We start from the raw sequence: 13,424 nt of genomic DNA, 5'->3' as shown, positions 1-13,424 counted from the left end.
ACTTTGTGTCTGTTTTGTCCTAAGTCTGTCTCTCCATGGTTCTGAGCATCTGGTCAAGGAGTAGATAAGCCCATGGCACTATGGCCATGGCAAGTCCTTTCCAAGCACAGTGATGTCTGTTTGCATTCTAGATGGAACATTAAAATAGGGGTGGGGGCAGCAGGGAGAAATGTGAAAACAAGTTCCAGAATATTTGGAACAATACCAGGCGGGTGAGTAAAGTTCGGGTCATATGAAAGTGGGGTGATAAATCTTAGTGTGGTCTTTGGCTAACATATTGGGAGTATTTATATAGTCATACTGCATCTCCTGCATTGCAGGCAGATTGTTTACCGCTGAGCCACCAGGGAAGCCCTAACACCTATGAGGTTAGTATTATCCTTATACCAAAGCCAGGCAAAGACATCACAAGATTACACACCAATATCCCACATGTGTGTGTGTGTATACCTAGGCAACACCTATGAGGTTAGTATTATCCTTATACCAAAGCCAGGCAAAGACATCACAAGAAGATTACACACCAGTATCCCACGTGTGTGTCTGTGTGTGTGTATACCTAGGCTTCCCAAGTGGTTCAGTGCCATGCAGTGAAAATCAACTGGGAATCAACTGCCATGCAGGAGACACAGGTTCAACCCCTGGGTCAGGAAGATCCTCTGCAGAAGGAAATGAAAACCCACTCTAGTATTATCACCAGGAAAAGCCAATGGACAGAAGCCTGGTGGGCTACAGTCCATGGGGTACAAAAAAGTCAGACATAGCGTGGCAACCAAACGGTATATGGGAGAGAGATGTAAACAATACTCAATATCCTGTAACACGAGTCAGAACTGCCATCATCTAAAAGTCTACACATAATAAATGTTGGAGAGTATGTGGAGAAAAGGAAACCATCTTACACTGTTAGTGGGCTTTTAAATTGGTGTAGACATTATAGAAAACTGTGGAAGTTACTCAAAAAAACTAGAGGTACCATATGGTCCAGAAATCTGTCTCTTGAGCATGTATCCAAACAAATCTCTAGTTCAAAATGATACACGGATCCCTATGTTCACAGCAGCATAACAGAGTAGCCAGAATATGAAAACAACCTCAATGTCCATTGACACATAAGTGGATAAAGAAGATGTGGTATATATAATGGAACATTACTCAGCCATACAGAAGAACGAAATAATGCCGTTTGTAGCAACATGGATGAACCTTGAAGTTATCATAGTAAGTGAAGTAAATCAGAAGAAGACAAATACCATATGATATCACTTATGTGGAAGCTAAAATACAACAAATGTACATATCTACCAAACAAGAAGAGTCAGAGAACAGATTTGTGGTTGCCAAGAGAGAGGGAAGTAGGGGAGGGAAGGACTGAGAGTTTTGGATTAGCATATGTGATTGAGTATATAGGATGGATAAACAAGGCCCTACTGTATAACATGGAACTATATTCATCATCCTATAATAAACCATAATGAAAAAGTATATGTATAACTGAACCACTTTGCTGTATACCAGAAACTAACACAGCAGTATAAGCCAACTATTCTTCAATTAAAAAAAATACCCCTCAGTAACAAAGACACAAAAGTATTCAGAAACCATATCCAATAGCACGTAAGTATATACATCATACATACATCATGATCATGTAGGATTTATCCCAGGAATGCAAGGATGGATCAACATAAGAAATCAATCTGAAATCTTTTTTATGAATGAAGATGGCACCAGAGGTGGAGAAAGAAGCTGCTGCCCCTCTTAAAGCCAAGGCTACAGTAAAGGCTTTAAAGCCAACAAATCAGTGTTCAAAGGCATCCACAGCCACAAAAAAAAAAGAAGATCTGGACATCACACACATTCTGACAGCCCAAAACACTATGACTCAAGGCAGCCCGAATATCCTTAGAAGAGCACCCATAACAGAAACAAGTTTGACCACTATGCCATCACCAAGCTCCGCCTCCCCACTGAGTCAGCGACGAAGGAAATAGACAACACGCTGGTCTTCATTGTGGATGTCAAGGCCAACAAGCGCTAGATTAAACATGCTGTGAAAAAGCACTATGATGTTGACATGGCTAAGGTCAACACCCTAATCAGAACTGATGAAGGCATATGTTTAACTGGCTCCTAACTACAATAATGAGTCCAACTGGCTAATTCCAAATATAAAAGTTTTCACTGTATAAAAATGAAGAAATCAATCTAATAAACCCCATTAACTGAACAAAGGGGAGAGGGGACACAATCTCAATTGCTGTGGGAAAAGCACTTGACAAAATTCAAGATCATTTCTAAACATAAACAGTTATGAAAAACCCACAGCTAATATTATACTCATTGGTGAAAAATAGAAAGCTTCCCTGAAGAACAATGTTTTTGTTTTCACCCTGTTATTCTACATTATACTGGAAGTCCTAGCCAGAGCAATTAGGCAAAAGAAAAAAGCCATCTGAATTGGAAAACAAGAGAAACTGTTTACAGATGACACGACTCTATATATAGAAAATCCCATAGAACATACATACACACACACACACACTCTACTGGAACTAATAAACGAACTAAGCAAAGTTGCAGGGCACAAGACCAACACTCAAAAGTCAGTTTTCCTATGCATCAGCAAACAGCAATCTGTAAAGGAAATTAAGAAAACAATTTCACTTACAATAACACCCAGATGAATAAAATGTCTCGGAGGAAATAAATTTAACCAAGGAGGTGAAAGCCTTATAAAGCTATAGACCAATGGAATAGAATTGAGAGTCCAGAAACTTCTTTGGTCAACTGATTTTTTTTTAACATTAGTGCCAACATTATTTGTATTAGTGTCCCAACGCTGCCTTAAAGTACCACAAATTGGATGGCTTAAAACCACAGAACTTTTGGGACTTCCCTGGTGGTCCAGTGGTTAAGAATCTACCTTCCAAAGCAGGGGACGTGGGTTTGATCCCTGGTTGGGGACTAAGTCTGGGTCACAACTACTGAGCCACGTGCTGCAGCTAGCAAAGCCTGCGTGCCACAACAAAAGATCACACGTACTTTAACGAAGATCCCATATACCACAGCAACTAAGACCCAACACAGCCAAAAATAAATAGCTAAACAAACATTTTTTTAAAAACACATGGAACTTTATTGTCTTGTAGTTTGGGCTGCAATAAATTGAGGCGTCAGCAGGACCATGCTTTCCCTGAAGCCCAAAGGGAAGAACTTCTTACCCTTTTCTAGCTTTTAGTGGTGGCCATCCAGTCGTGGCATTCTTTGGCTTGCAGCTGTATCACTCCAATCTCCACTTCTGTTGTCACATGGCCATCGTCCCTCTGTGTGTGTCTTCCTATAGGGACACCAGTTATACTGGACTAAATGTCTACCTTACTCCAGTATGACCTCATCTTAACTAGTTACATCTGCAAAGACTGCTTCCAAATAAGGTTACATTCTCAGGTACTGGAGGTTAGGACTCAGACATATCTTTTGCAGCGGGACTCAATTCAACACATGACACCATCCAAAGGAAAAAGAACAGACTCTTCAACAAAAGGCATTAGGACAACTGTATATCTACGCACAAAGGAACAAAGTATGACTTCTTCCTCAGTCCATGTATAAAAATTAACTCAAAATGGATCAAAGACCTAAGTATAAGAAAGAACACTGTAAAGCTATAAGAAGAAACCATATTGATCAATCTTCACGGCCTTGAATTTGGTAATAAATTCTCATTTTTTACTTAGTTTCATTCTATTTCGTTCCTTTTTTATAATTTCTAACTATTTGTATTCTCTATTTGATACTGATCTCATACCTTCCTTTAGTTCTTTAGATCTGATTTCTTTTAGCTCTTCAAACATGTTTAAAATAGTTGAAGTCTTTGTCTAGTAAGTCCATTTTCTGGGCAGCTTTAGGCACAGTTTCCATCCCACACACACACTTTAAACCAATCATAATTTCTTTCCTTGCATACCTTTGTTTTTGCTGAAAACTAGACATGTTAAATTATATAAAGTGGGAACTCTGGAAATCAGATTTCACACTCCTCCCCCCAGACTTGCTGTTGTTGAGTGGTTAGTGACCTTTCTGAACTAATTCTAAACAGTCAGTTTTCTGTGTTGTGTGGAGCCACTGAAACTTCTCCTCAGTTAGCTTAGTGGTCAGCTAATGACTGGACAGAGGTTTCTTCGAGGACATAGAATCAGTAGGTCTCCTATCTTTGCCAAGACTCTGTGTATGCTGGGCCTCATCTTCCACCCTAGGCCAGGCAATTTACATGCTGACCTTGGCCCTCATGTCCTGCCTGCACAAATCCTCAGGGTTAAAGATGAGAACTGAACCTCAGGCCCTCTCAGGTCTTTACTGAACTATGGCCTCACACCTGTGCATGGCCTCACACACGTGCATGGCCTACATTCCCAGCAGCATGTTGGGAATCTTCAAAGTATGTTGGGAATTTCCAAAGTCCCGAAAGAACATTTTAGCCCCCAGTTTTTCCTTTTAAACTGATTTAAAAAAAAAAATTTACTTAAACTGTTATTTACCACCTCATATTGCCTCAAGTCCAAGGGAGCCCCTAAGCCTTCTCATTCACCAGAGTGTTTCTTTCTTTCTACCAATAAGAGGCTCTCTTTTATTGTTTTTCTTGTGTTTTAGTATAGAGCCCCCGTGGTGACTTACTGACAAAAATAGTGGTTTTGTTTTGCATCTTCTTTCTTTTGTTGTTCCTTGTTGAACACTTTAAAAGCAACATCTACCAATTAAAAAGGGTTCATTCCAAATATCTAATCTTTGCAACTTTCTCACAATATCTGAGGCACTTTGCCCCCACCTCTACAAAAAACGTTAAATTTGCCATTCTAATGTTTTCAGGGGCCTTGGGATCTGCATTAGTGTGACATCTCTAAACCTGACAAGTCCTTTCTAAAAATTCAGAGAGGTCTTCATTTGTTTTGCTGAATTTCTTGAAACTGTTTTTGCTTTGGTTCTCCTTAATAAAGTTTTGCCAAGATGCATTCATTTTCTAATAAGAGCATTCTTCCTTCATCGGGGTCCCAGTTTGGTTCAGCTGAGGGTACTGCCAAGTGGGCTTTGGGTGTAGAGGATCCTCCCTATTAAGGAAGGCTGCCATCTCTCCAATTAAATAAGTCTGAGAAACCCAGTGGGCTAATCATTTGCACTTAGGTTCCCTATGAGATCAGGCTTCCCTGGTGGCTCAGAGAGTAAAGTGTCTGCCTGCAATGCCAGAGACCTGGGTTCGATCCCTGGGTCAGGAAGATCCCCTGGAGCAGGGAATGGCAACCCTACTCGGCTACTCTTGCCTGGAAAATGCCATGGACGGAGGAGCCTGGTGGGCTACAGTCCACGGGGTCGCAAAGAGTCGGACGTTACTGAGCGACTTCACTTTCACTCTCCCCATGAGATAATGGGGAAGGGAAGCTGTCTTCCCCTGGGAGTGGCCTCTGGCTCAAACTGAGGGCCTGTCAGATCTTCCATGATACCAGACCAAGTAGTTGTGCCCAAAACCTAACACGGGATTTTCTATCTGACCCCTATTAGGAAGGGAAGTCGTGAGCCCCAGTGCCAGAAATTGGGGCTGGATAGGAATGATAGACACTAGAGGACTGGATATAATTGGCATAATGGCCAGAATGGCTGGGACAGCTAGTCAGCCAGAGGAGTTAAGGTTTGAAGCAACATATACTCACTCTCATTTCCTTCATTTTCCCTGATGTAATAGCACAAATGCTTTGCACACAAAGGATTTCATCCCTCTTCTCCACTTCTTCACAAAATAGCTATAGAATCATTCGAAAGTCATTGTGCAGATGAAGAAAGAGATGAGGGTTCAAACCCTGGGTCGGGAAAATCCCCTGGATGAGGGTATGGCAACAAACTCCAGTATTCTTGCCTAGAGAAACCCATGGACAGAGAAGTCTGGCAGGCTACAGTTCATGGGGTCTCAAAGAATCAGACACAACTGAAGCGACTTAGTACAACACTCATACACACACCAGAATTTTAGGAGTTCCATATAATTTCTAGAACTTGTATGTTACTCATCTTTACACATGATGTAAATGTGGTTTTTTTTTTTTCCCAGCATTACCATGCTTAATTATTAAGGGGTTCTGAGAAAAAAATTGTTCAAAGTACCGCTGTGGACATCATTTACATATGATACACTGCAAGAATTCTTATCACCCCTTATTTGACAATGCTTCCCACGTAATTTAACATACCAAATAAGCCTAATTAGTTTAATATTCCTCTGAGATGGAGAGAACACAAATAATTTGAGATGTTACAATCCTCAGGAAAATCTCAAAGTTAACTAGCTTCAAATGAACTTCATTTAGAATTTGATCTTTGGGAAGTTTATCAAAAGTATCAAAAGTTCTAACCAGTGATAAAAGATCTCAAAAAAAAAAGAAAAGATCTCAGTAGCAAATACAGATCACTTAAAGAAACAATTACCAAAAGCATTTTATTATTTTAAGAAAACTTTGTCCTCTTAGAGAACCAAATTCAGGTTTTGCATCACTTTACCTTTAAACTCTGCCTCTTAAATTCTATCTTAGCTAATCCTGATCACACACAAAAAACTTTCAGTGTTCTACCTCCAAAAACCTTACACAATTTTCTATATGCATATTAATCTGTCCCTCACTTTTTCCATTCAGAACAAGCTCTAGAACAAAATCACATTTTTCCCTTTAACAAAATACATGTTCATGTCTTATACCTTTTTTGATAAAAACACACACCCTACATCTTGCATACTGAAATACTCTCCTTATAATTCTTAACCTTAAAACCTTAATCTCCAGTGAAAACCCAGGAAGTAATTATAAAACTGTCAAATCAGCATTTCCTGATTGACACACTTACGCTTTAGTCTTTCTCTTCTAAGAAGGCAAAAGCTGGTAAATGTAGACATGCCTAGCAATTAATGTTCTAATATTTTATCCTATTTGAAATGAGCTAGTCAGTCAATGATTCTCTTCATTTAACTTAGTTTCAAGTTACAAAAATCCAGAGACTATTTCAGGTAGACATTCCCCAAATATAATCATTCCTACACACTGTGCTGTGTGTGCTAAGGCACCTCAGTCATGTCTGACTTTGTGACCCCATGGACTGTAGCTTACCTGGCTCCTCTTCCATGGGATTCTCCAGGCAAGAATACTGGAGTGGGTTGCCATGCCCTCCTCCAGGGGATCTTCGCAACCCAGGGATTGAACCCACGTCTCTTATGTCTCCTACATTGGCAGGAGGGTTCTTTACCATTAGTGCCAGCAGGGAAGCCCAATTATTCCTACAGAATTTACCTAAAACTTTTACTTCATATACCTTTATTTTATTTACTTAAAAGCTTTTTCATTTGCTATTTTTCTTGCTGACAAACTTTGTAGCAAGAACAGGTCTTCTTTGATTTCTAATAAACTTAGGTACAATAAAAGTAATATACTTAATGTTGATGACTCTAAGCACAAATTCATATAAATCAAACCAACAAGCTTACACAAACTTTCATACCAGATATTAATTCAACACTGAATATTTCCTAGATCATCAAAATTCATTCTAGCTAGTTTCTTTTATATTTGAGTATTTATATAAGTGCTTAATTTCCTTTAAGCTAATTAAATAGATGAACTTCCCAGGTTGGTAGGTGCCCAATATGCTAATGGAGATCAGTGGAGAAAAAACTTCAGGAAGGGATGGAGCCAAAGCAAAAACAACACCCAGTTGTGGATGGGACTGATGAAAGAAGCAAGGTTCGATGCTGTAAAGAGCAATATTGCATAGGAACCTGGAATGTTAGGTCCATGAATCAAGGCAAATTGGAAGTGGTCAAACAGGAGATGGCAAGAGTGAATGTCGACATTCTAGGAATCAGTGAACTAAGATGGATTGGAATGGGTGAATTTAACTCAAATGACCATTATATCTACTACTGTGGGCAGGAATTCCTTAGAAGAAATGGAGTGGCCATCATGGTCAACAAAAGAGTCTGAAATGCAGTACTTGGATGCAATCTCAAAAACGACAGAATGATCTCTGTTTGTTTCCAAGGCAACCCATACAATATCACGGTAATCCAAGTCTACACCCTGACCAGTAACACTGAAGAAGCTGAAGTTGAACGGTTCTGTGAAGACCTACAAGACCTTCTAGAACGAACACCCAAAAAAGATGTCCTTTTCATTATGGAGGACTGGAATGCAAAAGTAGGAAGTCAAGAAACACCTTGGGCAAACTTGGCATTGGAGTACAGATGAAGCAGGGCAAAGGCTAATAGAGTTCTGCCAAGAGAACACACTGGTCATAGTAAACGCCCTCTTCCAACAACGCAAGAGAAGACTCTACACATGGATATCACCAGATGGTCAACACCAAAATCAGACTGATTATATTCTTTGCAGCCAAAGATGGAGAAGCTCTATACAGTTAACAAAAACAACACCGGGAGCTGACTGTGGCTGAGATCATGAACTCCTTATTGCAAAATTCAGACTGAAATTGAAGAAAAGTAGGGAAAACCACTAGATCATTCAGGTATGACCTAAATCAAATCCCTTATGACTATACAGTGAAAGTGAGAAATAGATTTAAGGGACTAGACCTGACAGACAGAGTGCCTGATGAACTATGGACGGAGGTTCGTGACATTGTACAGGAGACAGGAATAAAGACCATCCCCAAGATAAAGAAATGCAAAAAAGCAAAATGGCTCTCTGAGGAGGGCTTACAAATAGCTGTGAAACGAAGAAAAGCAAAAAGCAAAGGAGAAAAGGAAAGATATTCCCATTTGAATGCAGAGTTCCAAAGAATAGGAAGAAGAGATAAGAAAGCCTTCCTCAGCAATCAATGCAAAGAAATAGAGGAAAACAATAGAACAGGAAAGACTAGAGATCTCTTCAAGAAAATTACAGATACCAAGGGAACATTTCATGCAAAGATGGGCTCAATAAAGGACAGAAATAGTATGGACCTAACAGAAGCAGAAGATATTAAGAAAAACTGGCAAGAATACACAGAAGAACTATATAAAAATGATCTTCACGACCCAGATAATCACAATGGTGTGATCACTCACCTAGATAGAGCCAGACATCCTGGAATGGGAAGTCAAGTGGGCCTGAGAAAGCATCACTACAAACAAAGCTAGTGGAGGTGATGGAATTCCAGTTGAACTATTTCAAATCCTGAATGATGATGCTGTGAAAGTGCTGCACTCAATACGCCAGCAAATTTGGAAAACTCAGCAGTGGCCACAAGACTGGAAAAGGTCAGTTTTCATTCCAATCCCAAAGAAAGGCAATGCCAAAGAATGCTCAAACTACCGCACTATTGCACTCATCTCACATGCTAGTAAAGTAATGCTCAAAATTCTCCAAGCCAGGCTTCAGCAATATGTGAACCGTGAACTTCCAGATGTTCAAGTTGGTTTTAGGAAAGGCAGAGGAACCAGAGATCAAATTGCCAACATCCACTGGATCATTGAAAACGCAAGAGAGTTCCAGAAAAACATCTATTTCTGCTTTATTGTCTATGCCAAAGCCTTTGACTGTGTGGATCACAATAAACTGTGGAGAATTCTGAAAGAGATGGGAATACCAGACCACCTGACCTGCCTCTTGAGAAACCTATATGCAGGTCAGGAAGCAACAGTTAGAACTGGACATGGAACAACAGACTGGTTCCAAATAGGAAAAGGAGTACATCAAGGCTGTATATTGTCACCCTACTTATTTAACTTATATGCAGAGTACATCATGAGAAATGCCAGGCCAAATGAAGCACAAGCTGGAATCAAGATTGCTGGGAGAAATAGCAATAACCTCAGATATGCAGATGATACCACCCTTATGCAGAAAGTGAAGAAGAACTAAAGAATCTCTTAATGAGAGTGAAAAAGTTGGCTTAAAGCTAAACATTCAGAAAACTAAGATCATGGCATCTGGTCCCATCACTTCATGGCAAATAGATGAGCAAACAGTGGAAACAGTGACAGACTTTAATTTTTTGCGCTCCAAAATCACTGCAGATGGTGACTGCAGCCATGAAATTAAAAGACGCTTACTCCTTGGAAGCCAAGTTATGACCAACCTAGACAGCATATTAAAAAGCAGAGACATTACTTTGCCAACAAAGGTCCGTCTAGTCAAGGCTATGGTTTTTCCAGTGGTCATGAAGGGATTTGAGAGTTGGACTATAAAGAAAGCTGAGTACCAAAGAATTGGTGCTTTTGAACTGTGGTGTTGGAGAAGATTCTTGAGAGTCCCTTGGACTGCAAGGAGATCCAACCAGTCCATCCTAAAGGAGATCAGTCCTGGGTGTTCATTGGAAGGACTGATGTTGAAGCTGAAACTCCAATACTTTGGCCACCTGATGCGAAGAGTTGACTCTTTGGAAAAGACCCTAATGCTGGGAAGGATTGGGGGCAGGAAGAGAAGGGCATGACAGAGGATGAGATGGCTGGATGGCATCACCAACTCGATGGACATGGGTTTGGGTAGACTCTGGGAGTTCGTGATGGACAGGGAGGCCTGGCATGCTGCGGTTCATGGGGTCGCAAAGAGTCGGACACAAATGAGCAACTGAACTGAACTGAATTCAATAGAGCTCTTTTACTAAGTAATGCTGGCATTTCTACAACCTATAACATATACAAACACACACACACACACAGACTTCACAGTTCCCACTCCAAAATTTCAGCCCTGAATCAGGTACAACAATGTAAAACCTATCAGTTACAAAAGAGGTTGGGTTTTGGCAAATGGGGCAAATCAACATCACTGGTCTAGATGGCTAAACGCTTTTTACAAATATTTACTTCTATTTATAATCTTTTGGTGATTTTAGGAACGAAGTGGAACCTTTTTTTCCTGAGAATGTTCCACTTTTAGACAAGAGGAGACAGGGTTGGTTTTTTTTTTTCCTGTTCCTTTCCTCCATTTGACATCATTAAGAGTTTCAAATATCACAAAACTGATTTGGCTGTAAATAGAGAGACAGTACCAAACAAAATGAAATGACAAACCCAAAGGACAAGCAGAAAATCCTAAGTAAACCTTCAAGTTTGGTCTTGGGGGTGTTGCATACGCCAACAACATAGGATACCATAAATGAATTACTTAACACAGCAAGGATAGCAGTACATGGTACACAGGGTCCCAAGATAACCCTGCCTAAATCCCTGTGGGGCTCCTAACAGCTACTGTGCTCACACATTGTTATCAGTACAATAAAATATCATCGTCCTCTCACCCAGGGGTTCATAGCTGTAATCAGATGACTTATCCAAAATGAGCTTCAGAGAACTTTCTTTAGGGTTAATTCAAACATTCCCCAATTTTTTTTTTTCTTTCAATCTTACAAGTACATGTTTTTGTATTTATTTATTTTTAAAATCAATTTATTAATTGGAGGCTACTTTGTAATATTGTGGTGGTTTTTGCCATACTTCAACATGTGTCAGCCACGGGTGTACATGTGCTCCCCCCCCGCCCCCGTCCTGAACCCCCCCACCTCCCTCCCCACCCCTTCCCTCTGGGTTGTCCCAGAGCACCAGCTCTGAGTGCCCTGATTCACGCATCAAACTTGCACATTGAAACATCCATATTACCATATGTAAAATATTCCCCATTTTTAAAGACAGAAACTCAAGACAGACAAAACACAAACCTCACCCACAGTGCTAGCATCCAAACGAGCAAAGAAACTGGTTCACGTGTCCAGTAAAAGCCCAACATCTCTACACTTTCCAGCAGGGCACCCCACTCAAATATAAAACAAGTTGGCTTATTCCCAAGGAAAAGCCCCAAATGAAGAGGAAATAAAAGTTTCCGGCTGAACACACCAGAGCACCTTGCCCTACTGTGTGGATGGAGCTTGTCAACTCTTAAATGTCGATTTGTTGCTCCAATTGTCAAGTTCTGGGGAAGACAATGCTGCTTCGGGGAATTTTGAAGCCAAGATCCTCAGGTTAAGTGACCGGGCAATTGCTAGGGCCTTACCTGAAAACTCCCCAACAAGGGCTGGCTAGCCATGAGTAGCAAATCTTGAACTCTAACAAATTTCGGTGTAGCTCATGCTGCTCACCACACTATAGGCTGGTAAGTGGAGAAACGAGTTGTTGGGGCAAGGATTAACGGCTTTATTCAGAAAGCCAGCACACAAGAAGGTGGTGGCCTCACATTCCAAAGAACCATCCTGCCTGAGGTAGGGTTCTTTTACACTAAAAGGGAAGGGAGTAAAGTCAAACACTTCCTGGTTCCCACCAGCCTCCAGGAGAGATGTGTTAATTTCCTCCTCCCTGCAGTCAATTCACCGGTGTGCCTGGTCAGCATGTTTCCTGAGAGCTAAATAAAGGTATTTTAGTTTAATGCTCATTACCTGAGAGGCAGGTTTTCCAGAGATGGGCCCTTACCTATAATTTAAGCTTACAGGCAATATCCCTTTAGTGATCAACTTGTAATAGAATACAAAGGTACTTCCCTATTACACTGGTTTTCAACTATGAAACCAGCAAACTTTAAGTAGCACTTAATTAGGAAGCAATCTTCAATAAGCTAGAATGTGGCCTCCATAACCACATTTCAAAATATATCTGTATTGGTTTTCTCTTAAATTCAACCATCATTTACATTTATATAATAGAAAAAGTGAAGATGCCTCATATTTTCAAAGAAACACAGTTAATACTTGACATATATATATATACATGGTTAACATTTGATAAAAATATATACATATATATACTCTACCAGTTTTCTTCCATTCTGTTTGCTTTGAAAAAAATGAACTAGCTCTACATACATATTTCACAAATTACTAACTCATTTATACGTGTTCCCTAATGATTTAAGTACATTTTTTCTCATTCTTAATAGCCACCAGAGATACCAAAATACTGCAGTGGGTGGCCTATCCCTTCTCCAGCAGATCTCCCCAACCCAGGAATCGAACCAGGGTCTCCTGCTTTGCAGGTGGATTCTTTACCAGCTGAGCTACCAGGGAAGTCCTTTAACAGCCACAGAGCATTCCATTTCATAGAAATGCAGTAACTGTTACCCAGTCCTTAGATGGCCATCTAAGCAAAAGTTCTATTTTTCATGCTAAGGCATTAAAAATACACTGTAAGTAATAAATGTCAATTCTATAGTGTGTGTCAAACCTAATAAGCACAATTAAGCTTGCCAACCAAGTGATTTCTGATTATCATTTTAGGGTGTTTCCAATCTCGTATTATCACAAATATGTCAGGATGTATCCTCACCCTTTGGGCCTCTGTGTACCTGAAGAATCAAATAAACTCTGCTAAGAGGAACTGCCATCCAAAGAGCCTGCTCTGATTGACACTAACACTCAAAATTCACATCCTTTTGAGCCTGGGTTTGGATTGGGAGAATTCA

The sequence above is a fragment of the Cervus elaphus genome, chromosome 15, assembly GCF_910594005.1.
Source record: "Cervus elaphus chromosome 15, mCerEla1.1, whole genome shotgun sequence".
NCBI classification, from domain to species: Eukaryota; Metazoa; Chordata; class Mammalia; order Artiodactyla; family Cervidae; genus Cervus; species Cervus elaphus.
This window is presented reverse-complemented; position numbering follows the sequence as displayed.